At 37.8% G+C, this 18132-nt stretch overlaps 1 protein-coding gene across 6 annotated transcripts in view; it reads left to right on the forward strand.

Annotated features, from left to right (window-relative positions):
• TCF4 (transcription factor 4) overlaps nucleotides 1-18132 on the forward strand; it is a 346905-nt gene that overhangs the window by 38460 nt on the left and 290313 nt on the right. The window lies entirely within an intron of this gene.

Genomic DNA, 18132 nt, shown 5'->3' on the forward strand with positions numbered 1-18132 from the left:
GTCCCACAGCTCCAGTGGCTCTTGCACTTCAGTACCTTTGCCCACATTCTGCACATTTTCATGCTGAATGAGAATGCAAAGAATTGAGGCAGATTTAGGCAGAAGTGAATGAGAGCACTGTGTAACTAAGCACACCTAACAAAGGAGCTCCGCTCTTCATGTGCAAGAGGTAATTTAATCCCAGCATTTAGCTAGGGCTTGATCCTGCTCTTGGTCAAATCAGTAGAAAAGGTCCTATTCAATTTAACAGGGAAGGATCAAGTCCTACTGGCAGATTGGTAGCTGCCTAGAGATGCAGGTTTTCACAGGGCTTTCAAAAGGGTCCAGGCATCCAAAGTCCCTTTGAGAATTAGGCACTTCTGAAAATCCTTCCCTAGCTCTGTGCACCTAAATACTTGTTAAAATCTTGCCTAAAGAATCCAAACTCTCTCATGACAAGTCGACGGCCAAACTCTCATCATGTTTAATGGAAAAAGGTACTCTCATCATGTTTTGGTACTAGTGTACCAAAATTTTGACCTTTAGCATGCCAAAACTAAGGCAGCTGAAAACAGAAATCACTTATATTTTTTATTCATATATGAAACAAGCTTGAGATTTGTTAATTTTACTGAAGTGCCATGGCAACATACAGAACTGTTTTGCAGCTTATGAAATGTATTTTTGGAACTACTGACTCACACACTCTTGCATATTTCTGCTGTACCAAGAGAATGTATTTCCTTTTGCTTTCATGCAGCTATTCAGCATGAAATAAAAGCACTTAAATTTTTGGTTTGTATCATGCTACAGTTCAGGGTTGTTTTCTGGAACAGTCACACCTGGGCTGAATGTATTTAATGGGATTGCTGGATATTGCTTAGGTAATCGCTACTGCTGACAGTGGCAGTATGCTATTACAAAGAAAGTGCAATTTTTTGCACAGGTATAAGGTAGAGGGTTTTCGTTATAAGCCTAATAAAGGCTGAAAGGTAGATAACTCAGGCTGGAAATTTTTTTTTAAAAGAGAGAGTATCATATTTTGTCAGTTCATGTGTCATGCTTCTAAAACAATATTAATTTTCAGATTTTCCTGGAATCTATTTTCTGACTGTATGCAAGCTTGCTTAGTTTCCACAGCAGGTTCACAACATAGAGCCCAAGTGCTATAAAAAAAAGGGGGGGGGGTAATCAAGAGTTTATAGCACTGCAAAGCAGCTACATATCCCATTTATCAGGTGACTGTTAGCTGGACTGACCTTAAACTGGATGGCACTGATGTGGAAGAAAGTGGGATCAAAGCTGTGGGGGGTCCGTTTATTCACTTTGTCTTCTGCTAAATGGGTTCCTATTCAGATACTGGAGTGTCTTCATAGTGGCCCTTTCCTTGTTCCCTTTGCTTGTTCAGGAAAGAGTTGTTTCACACATCCTGGTTGCAGTGGGATAAGAATTGGCCCATTGCAGTTGTAGTCCATGAATAATAATGGTGATGATGCCCTTACTCTGTCCTAGCCATGAAAATACTGGATCAGTTAACATTTTAAGAAAATGTGTTGCTGAGATTGGGCTGCGCACTGCCAATTGGTCTATCATTGGTTCTAACACATGATACTTAATCTCTTTCCTGATGGTCAGTAGATAGCAAGGGCAAAGCAATTCCAGCAAACTCATTATAATTAAGACTGGAACTGAGTCCATGCAACTGCCTCTGTCATCAGTGTAGTGTGACAATGAAGGAATGGTTTATTACTTAACAATAGGAAGTGAACAATATAAACTAGTATTATGAATATTCAGTGACATTACTTGAATGACCTTTTCACACAAATTAAGTTGGTTAATCTTATACATGGAATACAATGGTTTGACATACTTTTTTTTTCTCCCCAGAGCAAGTCATGCTATTGACTCTCACAGTTTGAGAGTTTGTATTAGATCCACCCAAAGTGGAAAGAAGTCGTAGGTGAACTACTGTTGCAAGTGTAACAGTTTTCTTCCTCTAGCTACAAGTTTGCATTTAAAACTGCAGTTTCAATTTGAAACTGAAAATGTTTTAGTTGAAACTGAAATTTTCAAAGGCTCCTGGGCAGTCTTAGCTCTATAGAGCAGCACATTTCACAGCAATGGGCTAGCTCTACCAAAGATCAATAAAACAGAAGTGGCCATTTAAAGGTCATGCAACTTGTATTCCTGTTTTTGTCACACCGTCTTGTTTTCCCACTCTATTTTGTTCTACATCCACCTGTCATGCTTTGTCTCTTTTTAGACGTTAAGCCTTTTGAGCCTGGGACTTTTTAAATTCTTTGTTTTTACATTGATTTGTACAATGGGGCCTGGAGCTTGATTGAAGTCTGGGCCTAATTATAATAATAACAATATTGGTCCCTGATTATCCATTACATTTGAAGAAACTCAGTTTCTAGGTTGGAACTTGGAAGCATATAATAAGACCTATGAACCTCCCAGGTCTTTTCTGAGGGGTTTTCTAAAATTAATATTTGCTAAGTGCTTAGATGAAGGGAACAACAGAAATGCAAAGTACTCTATGAATTAATCATTATTATTTCATTTCCAAATGGTAAGTACAAATATACCCTGCTATTTCAAGAACATCAGAACCCAGGTACTTAAAATACCTGCTGTTCAGTTTTGGTAATTTGCTCCATTCTCTGTTTAAATAAAAATTTAAATACTAGTAATACAAAAAGGAGTGCTTAAAACTGGAGCATAGTTTTCCACTTCCGTTTTTATACTGTATTTACTTGAATCCAAGATGAGGGTCCCTCTCCCCCCCCGCCCAACTTAGCACAGGGGGGGAAATCCTTTATTTTAGATTCGAGTACAAATGGGGGAGGAGGACAGGCGGCTGCAGTGGCTCCAATTCTGGTCCCAACCTGGAGCCACAGCACCTGCCTGCCCCCACTCCCCTTCTACCACAGACCATGTACTTTGTGTCCAAGACCTGAGTGGGGCTGGATCTGGAGCCATGAAGGGTAGGAGGCAGTGGATAGAGCAGAGGTAGCAATGTGGGGGCAAGCAGTGGGGATGGGGTGGCGGGCAGGCAGCAGAGAGGCCAGGTATGAATGGGCGCAAGCAAAAGGGGGGCAAATGGTGGGGTTGGGGGATGTGGGATGGGAGCAAGTACCAGGGGGAGCAGACACTGCAGGGGAAAGGGGCTGGAGCGTACAGGGACCAGAGTGGGACAGGCAGTAGGGGACTAGGGGCAAGGGTCAGGCCACTTGACTCACCTGCCACCTGCCTCCACTGCTGCTGCTTGCTCCACTGCAGCAGTGCGAGGGGTGAACTTAAGATGACTTTCTAATTGTTAGACTCTACACGTGGAAAGTGATGATAGATTTATACATGTGCCTCATATAAAATCTAATTATTAGGGTGTGATATAAATTCAAAGTTGTCTGCAATTTGGGCAGATGTGGTATCTTATTAGAACAAGAGGCAGCAATGCTGGGATGATTTAGGCAGGGATGATCTTGCCTTGCACAGAGGGCTGGACTAGCTGACCTGATCAGGTCCCTCCAAGCTCTGCATTCCTATGAGCCTGTGAAAAAAAAGGACATTTTCAGTTGCATACTGAGAGGCTGTGAAAACCAGTATGGGGAAGTGATTAATTATTCCTCTCTCTGATTCCAGTGAGAGAGTACTCCGTTCAGCGCAGGACTCCTGCTTACCATAGTATGGACCTAAACTGATGGAGTGTCAGGGAGCAGCGACTGAAGTATTAAGGGACTAAAGGCATTGCTTTCTAGGCAAAAGTCAAAAGCAACCAATAGTTACAGCATTGCTAATCTCACGTAAGGACAGCTGTAACTAACCTCAGGAATATGGAGAGTATAAATCCTAAAAAGTATATACTGTTGTATAGGGCAATCAAAGGAATACTAATCTAATACGAAGGAAACAAATGGTCATATCTATTCAGCTGTGGCATTAACTGATGGTCTATGCCTGCAGACATTTCAGACTACACTGGATGCAGTGCCTGGACATATAATCCTGGGCCAGATCTTTGCTTTTTTTCCTGCTTCATGCCACCCCAGTAGCACAGAGCAGCTGTAGCCCCAGTGGATGCAACGCCCCCCAGCATAGTGGTAACCTTTGGCAAAAAACAATGTAGCTGTATGCTACCACCCTGGCTAGTTCTGTGCTCTCATAGAAGAAAAAGGGATGGTGAAGCTGCCTTTGCCAGACTTCCTCAGCCACACAATACCTTGATGCCAGTTGATGGCTTAGACACCTATCTGGAACAATCCTGCCCTAGCAAAGGATGGTCTAGATGGCCTCTACTAGCTTTTTAAATCTCGCATATCTGTGTCTAATTGCAACCAGGAAAAAGTTTGCTGAGATAATTTTGCTGTTTCAGTTGTTTGTCCTCATTTGTCACTGGACTGTATCCAGATATAAAATATTATTTTACCGAAAATACTATCAAGACCAGGTGGCTGCAGTTTTACAGCATGTTTTCTCCTTTTCAATCTTCAATGCTGAAACTTGTGGAATGTCTTTAACTGATAATTTGTTTAACTCCCACCTACTAATTGGACTAAGACATAACTTTGTAGCTTTATCTCTTTCCTATTCCTCATTTTATTTCTGTTTCAATTAGTGAGTGTGCCTTTAGCAAGAGACTGAGATTGTTTTGCTATCTGTTCTAAGATTTGCCTGCAAGAGAAATACATTTTATTGCCTGTCTTCTCACATGCTTAAATAGCATTCTCCCCTTTACAGTCAATGAAAAGACTAAGACGCTAATTTGCTTTAGGTTTTGCCTCTCTGTGCAATGCTGTTTCCCTGTTATTAGAACCAGGGAGGAAATTTACCTGTGTTGACATATTTGGTTTAACAAAAAATTGCTTTCACCTCCATCTTGTATCATATTTTACAAATTGAAATGAACAAACATGGACACTTAACTAACTGGAGATGCCAAAAATGTTAGCTAAGGCTAACATAATGCAGAACAGGTTGACAGAAGTCCTCACAGCATAGTGGTACCTTGGAAAGCTTGATCTCTGTAATCCCTCTCAGTGATGGTGTTCTCTTCTCCCCTCCTGTGTAGGTAGTATTGGCATCTCTCTCTGTTAAGCAGCTAATAAAGTGAAAATGTACTATTGGTAGGATACTGGCCATCTCTGATTTGGGTTATGATGTAAAGCCATTGACCACTTTATTGGGCTCTCCTTGCACTTGACCCTGATTCTGCTTCTTCTGTTATCATTTGTACTTGTACAAAATTGCTATTTTTATTATTATTATTATATTGCAGGCAGGCAGGGGACAGTAGCCATTTGTTGCTGGGGATGGATCTTGTGACCCATCCATTGCTACAGGCCAGAAGTCTCTCCCCTCTCCCCCCAACTCTGAGTGGTCAGCTGCCAGATTCCTGAGCACTTTGCAGCAAGGGAAGATGTGGTATCACAGGGGATGGGCAGCACGGTGGAGCTCTGTGACAATCATCCACTTTGTTGGGTATGACTTGCACCGGTGAGATTGGACTTCTTCATGGGCCAGATCCAGTCCACAGGCCATACTTGTGTTGATCCCCACACACAAAAATCAAAATCAAAGTTCTGATGGATCATTGCCTTCATTTCTGGGCAAAAAGATTTTCTCTGCCTTATAACCGTTCTCAAACCTCTTCTGCGCCATTATTCAGCATTTCTGGAATTATTTCACTGATCAACTGGTTATGTTTTGAATTCAGAAATTTTAAGTCATCTTTGTTAATTGGGTCTTCTGGCCTTCAGCCTTTATGCCTTAGGAAGATATATATTTTTTTCTGCATACATTGCCAAGCCACTTTTGTAAATGCAGCAGCAAAGAAATAATATTTTAACAAGCTCTACCTTCAATATTTTTTAGTGTGGTCTCCTAGAAGCCCAGCCTCACTGACCTGTGATTAAATTCTTGTTCAGTATTATATTCATTTTACAATTTTTCTGATTCTTTCCTTTTTCTAAGTTTTGTATTTTTGGCAAGATATTTAGCTACCTGAGGTTTTTTTTTTTTAAAAAAACTTCCTCTAATTAACTTCCTTATTTGCTAGTTTCGATTGTGTTTCTTCCCTTCTCTTACCCTCTTTGCCATCTTTTTTCTGGCTTCATGGCACATGTTTCATTGCATAATATTATTTCCTTTCTCTCAGCTGAAAGAAGCCAGGCACATCTTCCTTTCCTTATGCTAGCTTCTGCATAGACTTCTCTATTTTCCTACACTGTTTTTTTTTGTCCATCAGTCCCTTGCAGCTTGGAAATTTTTCACCCAATACATTGGTAAAATATACTGTTCATACTTCCAGTGTTATGGCTCGCCTTGATTATGTGTCCTCCCAAAGAACTCAAATGCCCTGGAAATTGGATCTAGTGAACCTAATTGCTTTCATGACTGCAATGCTTATTTCACTGTTTTATAGCTCCATTATCACTGGCAATTACATGCCTTTTCCTTTGCCATTTTTAACCTTGATCTATAACATTTTTGGTTTTAGCTAAAAAAAATAAAAAATCCTCCAATTTTTTTTCCAGTTATGAACTTGTGACATTTACAATAGGGATGAATAAATGAGACATTACAAGAACTAACCCAAAACTGTGCCCAAAATTCAAATGTAACCAAATGTTTTTGCAAGTTGGGAAATGTTCTGATAACATTTTTCCAGTATTTTTTCACTTGAACACGCCTCTGCACTTCCTGGTTCTGGCCAGGACCAGAAGTGGAAGTGCTGAAATGCCATGAGACAGGCTGTTCGTGTGAGATTTCCCACTCACATTTCCAGACCCATTTGAATAAACATCTGAACTTTTGGAAGGTTATTTGAACTGAAACCTCTAAAGTTGTTGTGAACATTTTCTCACTGATTTCCAGTATCTGGTTGGTTATATGTCCTGTTCAGAAGTACGTTTTTAAAGATAATTTGATATAGTTACAAAGCTTCTACTTGAAATGCTGTTCTACATGGTGTCCAAAATATCTTACGGTTCAACATTGGCATTTTTATTCGTTGAACCATCAATATCACCAATTTTGCTCTTAATTTAACATCATGTGGCCAGTATCTCTCTCTGGCTTCTTCCTGGAAACAGTTCTGGGAGTGTAACGTGGCAGTGCATTCATCAGGGTGGATCTATAAGTAGCACTAATTTTAATAGTGAATTAAACCAGCAAGCAGGAAACTCTGATTTAAATAATTGATTTTGAACTTGTTTTGCATTTACACTTTTTATTATTGTTTTCATAAGGAATTATTGCTTGTTATTGATTGAAATGATTTAACACCACCATTCTTAAGCAGAAATACACTGAAACTAGTAGGGTTGGAGTGTTGTAGCTGTGATGGTCCAGAAAATCTCTTGGTGGCAAGGCTTTTTTGTGATATCTCTTATTGGATCAGGCTTGTCAAACAGCTCTTCCAAATATACAGTTGATCTAATAAGAAGATACAAAAGAGCCTTATATCTTAGATTATAACTATACACATTTATTTAATTATGCAGTTTTACACATATTTGTTTAATTCCTTCATTGTTATGGTTTTAATATGTGAAAATATATTGAATGATGTATTATTTGGCATATTTTTAATTATGATCTGTATCAAGCTGCGTTTGGATAGAAATTGGAATTTAATTAAAATCCACAAAAAAGCATTTGACAATTGTTTTTATTAGTTAAAAACAGCAGCCGTGGATGTGTTGTATACATAAAGAAAAGCAAGTTTATCAAATATTTTTTTGCTCTTAAAACAGATGGTTTATTACACAAAGGACTCTATAGTTAGCTAATTGAATTCGGTTTTGGTCAGTGTGTTCTTCAATAGTTTGAAGAACTGGTAAATCTTATCTATGAACACTTTTTAAAACTAGTAGCTTGGAGGAGGAAGTTAAAATGGTTAAGTACGCTAAGTTGAAGACCATCTTCTCTTAAACCACTTGGAAAAGACTTCAACTAATAAAGCTTGGCTAGCTCATCAGCTATGTTCACATGTGCTTAACCATTGCCTTTTCTCACTATTTGGCTTTTTTTTTAATTTCAAAAGTTTTTGTGATTTAACCTTCATTTTATTTAACTGATGTAAATAGTTGTAATAAATGTAGGCGTTAGCATCAATTGTTAGAATTTCCCATTTATTTTAAATTTGGTTCATCTAAAAATGTCTTTAAATTAAAAAATGGGTTTTCTTGACTTTTAAAAATAAAACAGTTGATATGTATGCACAGTATTATTATTTTCCCTTTTAAAATGATGATTTTAATGTTTTTATGTGGTGCACTGGGAGGGGGCATCATAAATGTCAGTAGCTTTAAAAAAAAATCATGCCAAATCCACTATGCTGTAGATTAATCTTTTGTCAGTGCATGACAATATTCCTAATTTAAATAAAATATATGGGGCCTAATTCTATGCTAGCCATACTTTGTGCAGTTCCACTACATCTGCATACAGTGTGGTCCTCAGTGTGCAAAAATCTTCTTGAAATCTCGTCTCCTAAAAGTTTCTGCTTTCCCCCCCAAATATTTTAATGTCTGCGTAACCCTCAAATGTATTCTACCTTCACTTAGTCTTGGCAGGGTCTGGACTGAGCAGGAAGCAAAGCCTGAGTCACGGTTCTAAAACCACATGCATGATGGTATGTCTGACCTTGAAAGTGCATAAAAGTTCTTGGACGCTAATGTGGTTTATATGACTCCTATAGCACATTTGATTTGTTTACAGGCTTGATGTGCATGCAATCTATTTGTGCAGCCAGAAAGTCAGAATCATAGGCCATGGAAAGAAACATTTTATGTAGTGGCGGATTTGGAAAAATCTTACCCACTGAGACTGTATATAAATGATGAAGTCCAAAATACTTGTTTTCTTACATGGTTTGACCCTGAAACCATTAAAGTCAATAGCAAATTTCTAGTTTATTTCAATGATGCAGGCACTTAGAGAGCTCTTATAAAGCAAAAGGTAAAATACCCAGGGAGGGAGAGCTCTCTAGCTTAAAAATGAAATTCATATTTTAAAAGTCAAATTTAATCTTCATTTTCCTCAGAAAACTTGGGAAATCTGACCTACAGGTTTCCTTTTCTCACTGCTTGAATGAATGTTATCGTAACAGTCCCAGAAATAGGGTAAAAGAGCTGCTTACTTCAAGCCCCTTATTTTCACTCTCTCATTACTTTCTCAGAGTGTTCTCTTTTTCTTGAAATTTTCTCATGCCAGACCATATCTTTGGAGAGAGATAAATTTAAATACAGAACTCTCTGGAGATTAGCACTGAGTGTGTATTCTAAAACAGTAATGAAATTGAAGTACTAGGCATGACCAGTACATGATTTTCAATCACTTATAATTTTATTTGTGAATCAATTTATTTAAATATGTTAATGGTCCTTGTGCTTATTACGAGTAAATGCAGAGTTTAAGTTTAAAAGAACGCCATCAGTTTAAAAATTACATCTCCATTTGAAAAGCATTTATCAACTTTATTACTAGTAACACATCAAACTGCTATAACTGATAGATGAGAAAAATGGCTCCTCCGCCTTTTCTGTTTTGTTTACCCGGTACATTTCATTGTACTCGATGTGGTCAGTTTCGCTGTTCAGTTTGTCAGCTCGTGTACATTCTTAACAAAGCAATGGGCAGCAGGGACGTTTTGAAAACTAGAGAAAAGAAAAAAATTGGAAAAAAAAATACCGGGGGCTTTGTAATCAAGTATCTTACCTGACACTGCTTCTAGCTCACTTTTATATATTAACAGTGGGCATTTAAGAGCATGGAAATGCATCATATGTTTTAGACAGAGTCATAAGACAAATGGCTCTGTCAGTTGTGTTAAAGCTTGCTGAAAAATCCTGCTGTACTGAAACTCTACATAAGAAGTTTCATCTTAAAAGAAAAATTTTGAAGTGAAAAGTGACATTTTGAATTAAATGGAATGGCTCTTTCAGCATATGGCAATTACGATGTTGCTCATTCTGGCAAGGGACACTGGACGTCTGTAGCTCAAATTCCTTAGCATCTGAGGGAATTTATGATTGCTCCTAACATTGGTAAAAGTTGCTACTAATTATATTATTGTTTTTCCTTTTTCAGATCTTAGAACTTCTTAAACATTTAGTCAAAGCCTTTACTGCGTTTTTTAGAATAAGGAAAATAAAGTGGAATCTATTATAATCATGCCTGCACAGAGTACCAGTTACTGGGCTAGTGGCCTCATTCTGTTAACAGAGATACTGGCATGATTAGTGCTGCTGATACTCACAACGGCTAGGAACCCGTGTTGCATTTATCTCTGGAGAAGTTGTGCCTGTGTTTCTCTTGGAACAAAAATATCCCAGAATTGGCACATACATATACCAGGGTTTAGTGAGTGGCTTAATATAGTGCCACTTTCCTGCCATTGATTCAAACAACAATCCTGGGATAACTGTAAAGACATACTTTGCAATACCTTGGGATAAACTATTACTACCTCTCACCTCTTATTCTATCTGAATAAGATATATGATAATGCCCATTGTGACCTGTCCCCCTCATCACTGACTCACCAATCATGGTAAGCCACTACATTGAATACATTTTACTTTTTCTTCACTTCCATAGTTAAGCTGTACCTTTCTTTCCCATTTCCAATCATTCCTGTTTCTTCACCATCCTTAAATTTCTTGCAAACATCACCAAATAGGACCCAAAACAGCTCACCCAGAATCCCATTGTCACCCCTCTCTCAACCTGTGACATTTGATTAGTGTGATAGCACCCTTCACCTTATTTGCAGATACATTTTTGGAGGATCTCAGGACCTGGGACAAGAACACCTGTTTCCAGTAATGGTGGGGAGGCTAATTAGTACATGGATCCTTTGTAGTGGCATATCTAAAGTATACACATATACAGAGCAGTGTTGAGCCATGGGGTTACCATGGCTTGAAACGCTTTTGACTCTGCTGGGGCCCAGCCTAATGAACAGTAAATCATGAGTCTTTTTGGGTTGGACTAATGTCATGCATAAGTTTCTATTCTATATAGGTAGGTACAAAAGTGCTGCTTAAAAGTGTGTTTATGGAGTACCTGTGCTAAAACCTGCAGCAGTTTCAAAAAAGGTAAACTGCATCAATTCTGGATAAGTGAAGTAAATGGGTATCTGTAATAATTTGTCTATGTGGTAAATTATGTTTGTTTCTAGGTCAGTGTATTCAAATTTGCTTCTCATTTCCATGTGCTCAGGGAGAGCAAGGTCTGATAGTAAGGAGGGTGGAAGGGGCCATAGGGGGAAGAAGGTGGTGGGGCAGAGGGCAAGGGAGCTACTTGACCCCCTAGATTTATTCTCTCTGCAGTAGCAGTGGGAGGGAGACAAAATCAAAGTAAACCTTGAATAATTAGATTCTATACTTGGAAAAATTATAATACATTTTCCATATTAGAATATAATTATTGTGGGTTGTCTTATTTTCACAATCATCTTGTGAATTTGAGTAAATACAGTAAGTTTTCAGTGGAAATTGCACTGCAAAATACTGAATGCTTGACTAAAGTAATTTCTTTTTAGAACCTAGTTAAAGACAATTGGCTATATTCATTGACTTGCACCAGCTCTGAATTTGGAATGATAGGCCTGATACACCATTTTGTTAAGAAAGGATCTGAGCAATGGAAGTGTCAATCATGGAATGGAAAAGTTGTCAATTGGCCATACCAGGAAGATAACAGTGTGAGCTGGTTTAATTTCTCTGTTCCTCACCTAAACTGGAAAGGGTGTGGGATGAAAAGGAGGAAATGAAAAGTGCTTGTGATGCATTAGAAATTGCTGTCAACCTAAATTCTAAATAAGAAAGCAGAGTATTTTAGAACTGTGAAGAGGAGATTATTAAAGGGTTGATTTAACTGGTCATGTTGCAGCCCATAAACCATATCTAAATTTCTAGAGCAAGCTTAAAAGACTACACTAGGGTCAATCTTTATAATACCTGGATTTAGGAACATGGAAAACAAATTTGGTTGCAGAGATTCAGAACTCTGGTTCACACTGTAGGGCATATACTTATTACTAGAATTTATAAAATATAAGTGCTTCAGCTACTGTGTAATGCTGACATAAGCAAAAAGCAGTGACATTAATTCTGCATTGTTTGGTTGGACAACTGAAGGAAAAAAAGAAAAATAGGAAAATTCTAATCCTTTTCACACGCAGAATTATACTGAAGCATCCCCACTGCTCATGGTCTCCTGGATGAGGTTCATCTAGCAAAATGTAAACCAAAATATGAATAGCTATGAATGAATCAGCATTGCTAAAGTATCTATTGTTGTAATATCTAGATAATTCAGAATGTAGAAAACAAATGAGAACTGTACAGTTGAGATAGTAAATAATTGAGACTGATTAAAACAGCAGTTAGCCATCCTTTTCTCTATTGGTAGCCTCGCAACATTCCCCTGGTATATTATGGATTTGGTGACATACCGACAGGCACAGAATAGGTCAGTAGCAAAGCACTACATTTGCTAACTGCGATTAATATTTATTACCATTTTTATTTTGCCAGTGGTAGGTACCATAGCTCCATTGAGCTAGGTGATGTCTGCCTGAGACAGCCAGGGATTCTAGACACAGTGGGCACGTCTGCACATGCAATTAATGCGACTGAATATACTCTGGTTCAATTTGAGTTGGAGTAAACTAATCCTGATGTCACCGTCTACACCTGCATTTAAACACAGTAATTTACTGCACTGCCAGATACTACTTGTATCTGACAGGAATATCTGGCATCACAGTAAATGAATCTACTGTGTCTTAATTGCCATGCATGTGTAGACAGTGGCAGTTTACTGCACAGCAAACAAACAGTTTTATGAATCCTAATAATGATTCCCTCCCAAAGCCTAGCATCTCTTTCTTCCTTTTCTTAAATGGAAATCATAATCCTGTGAGTCACATCTGTTTACTAAGAAAACTGTTATGATGTCACTAATTCAGAATTATGATCTCAAGACAGGATCAGAGGATGAATAGAAAGAAAGCCATCTAGAACAGGTAGATAGGTTAATTAGTTAACAGTAAGGGAATATATAGAAGACCAAGAAAGTTAAGTGGAATTATGCTTGTACTCTGATCAATTTGCAAAAGATTTCCCCAATTTGAAAGTGTTTTATTAAACTATCTGGAAAAATCTGTAATGATTTGCCAACGTGAGTAGTGTGCCCAGATTTGTTACCCAGTAATTACACATGGGCAATTAACAGCTGAGCTGAAGTCCCTATAAGCAGCTTGTGTATATTATATATGAGCATTTGTACATATGTTAATATATACATTTTCCAATGGCAGCACTACAGTCCAAAATGCAGAGAGAACATACTGTATTTACTATTGTGTGGGTGTGTAATGTAACTTTTAGGACAAGGGAGACCATACACTTGAACCAGCCATCTCTACGTGGCAAAACTTTATGGAACTACATATAATTATTATTGATGAAAAGCTAAGATTTTTGAGCAAAGCTTGCTACACACATTTATATCTGTGCAATTACACAGGACCACCCCCACCTGTACCCTCCTTTTCAAGTATTGAAATAATATTTCAGTACTCTTGCCAAGACCAACACTGAAAAGTTAGGAAATGCCAGAACTGAGGATGTCTTTGCCAACTTAATTCAGTCCCATTTTGTGTACACATTTTGAAATACTTGTTAATAACATTATCACTATCTCAGTTACTCCTTTTACCCTCCCTCCAATTTACACTTTGGCTTTTATCCTTTGCATTGGAGAGAGGTAGTTTTCTTCTCTATACTGCTGGGTACCAGAAGAAGGGAGGTCACTGTGGATACAGGAAAGAGAGGTTTCCTACACTTGATTCTAGTAGTAACCTCACTCCAACCTGGAGCAGCTGAGAACAGACATTGCAAGCAGCCTGGTTTCATCCAGATGGCTTTTGTCTAGGCACGTTCAGTTATTTTGTGAGGATGGTGCATGTGCAGTCTGGCCATTACTAGAAGGTGTAAGAGCCTGAAAACAACTTTAATTATAAAAGAGACACTCCATATTTTGCTACAATTGAGGAAGTCTCTACTAACGTGTAAACTGTAATTTTTTGGAGGCTTATATGTTGGCTACTTTTAAATGGATATACGCAGAGACAGGAGAAGGCATTACCCCTCACAAAAACCACACCATGTCAATTTTCATGTCTCTGCTCCGAATCACAGAGCCACATCCACTATTCCAGAAAAGGTCATCAGAATTTTTTAACATGGGCAAAATCACACATTTTCACTGAGTCATCTTCTCAGACATGGTTGCATTCTTCGGGCTGATTTTTCCCCCCCCACAACTTTCAGTGACAGGTATGGAAATATTCAGCCCAATGGGTTAAAGTTTGAGAGTGTTGCAGGTAAATGAAAATACGGCCTTATGGGCACTGATGGGAAACCTGAAAGTGGGTGGTGCTTTTGACCCCACTCCGGAACAAGAGTAATAGCAACAGCAACAATAACAATGACAAATAATGAATACAGTTATCAATTACTACTGATTTCCAAGATCTTGGCATCCATTTGTAAATAAAATCTACCGTGAAGGCTGTCAAAATGCGACTTCCACTTTTTTGAGTCTGGGAAAACTGAGCCAGTTTCAGGTGCAGTAAGCCTCATATCAATGTAACAAAACACTGTACTTCGGCAGCTCTCTGTGGTAAATTTACTACAGCAGGCTTGGGTTTTAAACATTATGACTAGGAAAATCAGGAGTCTCAAAGTTACAGTAATGTCACTGGTAAATCACAATTGTTTAGACATTAAACTGATAGTTAATTCCAATAATACTGGTATCCTCAAAATGATGATTCCATATGGCATTTATGGTTCTTAACAGGTAAAATAAAGGCAGAGTAGTATGATACATCTGAGAAGCTTTTATTCTGTCGAGTTGCACTGGTTTTTCAGGGTAAAGTGTCCTCTTAGTCCATCGGCATCTTCAGAGGACATTTCATTTTGTCAGCTCTAAGTTGTGCTGTATGAACAGATGTTGCTTTATTATTTTTTCTACACTTTTATACGAATCATTGTCTATGTTACTTTTTCACATTTCCTTTATTCCATGTTATCACTGGTGACTTTTTAAAACCTGTAAAATCACCTTATCCTCCCGACACAAAAATGTCTGATTTGTAACCCCTCTGGGGGCCAATTGCTAATTCCTTAATTTGAGATGGGTAGCTTCCTTCTCTCGCATTTTAAACCATTAAATGTCAGATAGAAGTGCAGCAGATTTTAAGAGAGTAGAATTGAGCTGAGCTTAGGAAACGAATTCTTGTTTGCTTTCCCTCACTTTCTACAGTCCGTCTGAAGTATTTGCCAGAATAGTGGAATTTGGAGCTTTTTATTGGCCTGGCCATTGAAGATACAGTCTCTGCAAACATATCTATAGTTATCTTGGTTTTGAATTTTGAAGGGTGTATAGTCATAGTGCTTCTTCAGCAAGTTTAATAATAAGTATAGAGATGAAATCAGTTCTTGTATAATGCAATGAAAGGGCTTTATTTCAAAGCCAGTAAGGTTGCTAAGTGACAACTGGCTACCTACCTATCTCATTTACAAAACCCACACACTTCAAAGCAAGGATCTGAATAGTTAAGGAAATCCTCCATTTCCCACATAATACTTTTAAATTCATTCTTAACCAGAATAAATGCACACTTATTCACAATGCAAGAGCCTTAACTCGGACCAATATAAACTCTGCTCCTTCAGTTGTAATTTCCAACTAAAAACACAACACAAAATGCATGTGAAAGAGAAATACACAAATACTTGGCATGCTTTTCCATATTCAGTGATTCACTTGCGAGTAAAGTGACTGTAAATTGCCACTACATCGGAACGGTGGTGGGAGATACACATTTTGCACCAGCATAGAGATTTGTTTCAACTCTACCAGTCTATGAATTGTTTCTTTACTAGGCAGCCTCCTGTCTTCAATTGCAGGCATTCTTTTGAGTAGAAAATGGTAGGAGGATGGACTTTACAAATAGTTCTCTTTGGCTGTGTGGGATTCAAAGTAATCAACCTCTCCCCTTCCTGTATCACTGCTTACTCTTTGTGTGCCATTAAGCTGGGATCCAAAGCATCCAGAGAGCAGAGGCGTTCTCCAAATTCTTGGGTTGGGACTGACTTCATGGCTTTCTGGATCTTGCAGGAGGCCAGAAGAATTTTATTCAATTTACATTTTGTACAAATATTCTGTCTGATTCGGACTTTTCCAAGCTTACTCACTTACACTGCCCAATTGCTTTTGTATTTTAGTGTACTCTGGAAGCACACAGAAGGTAATACTGGAGGAGAATGCCATCACTGTGTGTTAAACTGGTGCCACTGGCAACAGTTTTAAAATCCTACAATATCTGGTTTAAGGGCTGGTTTCAGATATAATGACATAAGAAGGACACCTCTGTCCTCGTGTATCACTATGCAAGTAGAGATCAAATTCTTGCCTTTGTAATCCCTTTGTTTGAGTATCTTGGGAGATGTTGTCAAAATATCCCAGTCTGTGTAAGAAAAATAAGTAAGTGAGTAAAGCAAAGTTGTAGCTGTATATGCCCTCAAATATTCAACTTTAGCCAGCCATGTTTTTAAATGTTGGGCTAACTGGCTTTCTTCAAACCACAGAGCTAGTTATGGGCTGATACAAGGAAAGACTCTGGCCCCTAGTCCTGTTTTTTAATAACTAGGCTTTCTGGCAGGATAAGCTGGACACATGAGTTTAGATACAAAAAATTGCTAAAAGATGATTCTTTGCATGTGGCTTGAAGTGAATCTGAGGATATGTTCACAGAGCTAAGGAGCGTGTTCTCAGTGGGAGGATAAGACGGGGTATATAAGTTGTGTGCCCTCATATTACAACAGAAGGTTATAATTTTAAAATATTACACATTGGTATAGTATCCATTGCTAGTATTAAAATATTCATGATTAAATGCCAATGGTGTCACTTATATTTAGGGACAATCTTGATGTGCTGAAAATAGGAAATGCAAAGTCAAGTTATATAATAAACCTATGAGAATAAAATATATTGTTGGTACACTAAAGAGACCCAGAGGAGGCAGAAAGAATAAGTTGTTTTTTTTAATGGAAAAACATCTTGGGTTTCTTGGACAGCAAGCAAAGATCATATTCCTATCTAGAAAAAGAGTTATGCATTTATTATATCCTAAATGACAAGCTATACAGGATCTTTTGCATGTTATTGGAAAATATCTTTTGCTCTTAAGAGTAATCATAAACATTGAGAAAAAGCCATTTTCCACAACATATCTATTGATTTAGCCTCATAAATAATAGAAGATACAATGCCTGTGTAAATCTCTTTAAATGAAACTAAATTCAAACATATTTGAAATATGAGAAAATAAAATAACTTGAGATCCCCAGGGAAAATAATTACGTGCAACTCTTTTGACTTAAGGAGTGTTTTTGCTAAAAGGCATAGGCTATTTACATGTGAATGGAAAGACTTTCTACCTCATCCTAGGAAGAAAGTTGAGATGCATTAGCAGCAAGGCATTATAAAAATGTTACAGAAGAGACAGTGATTTTTGGACTTTATGACAGGAAGTCATTGAGAATTTCCTGAAAGAAGTAAAAGAAGAGTGTATTTGCATTCTGTTCAGTGATCTGGGAGTACTTATATATTTATAGGAAAATTCCAAGAGGTTGTGTGTGTTTTCCATTACACAGTCTTCCCATAAAAAATAAATAAATGTTGCTACAGTAAACTCATAGTTATACTTTTGTTCTCCTTGCTGTAAAACTTATTATGGCCCATCATAGTTTTGATCATGCCTCAAACATAATTCTGAAATCTTTTCTTTTCCTTGTGAATAGTGCACGGTTTTGTAGTAAAGGAGGTGTTTCAAGACCCGATATTAATGTAAATGTGTATTTAAGAAAAAAACTTCTTGACTTAACTGAATTTAGAGTAAATGATTAAAAATGAAAGAATATAAAATAACTAATTTATTTTGCCATACATTTAAATGTTCCACCTCACTCAGCTTCTGTGAAGATTGATGTCAGTTTCACTTAGGTTTTGTAGGTTTACACAAACGCGGTTATTTAGATGTAAATTGCGTTGTCATTG

The sequence above is a fragment of the Crocodylus porosus genome, unplaced genomic scaffold, assembly GCF_001723895.1.
Source record: "Crocodylus porosus isolate Cpor-Errol unplaced genomic scaffold, CroPor_comp1, whole genome shotgun sequence".
In the NCBI taxonomy this organism is placed as follows: domain Eukaryota; kingdom Metazoa; phylum Chordata; order Crocodylia; family Crocodylidae; genus Crocodylus; species Crocodylus porosus.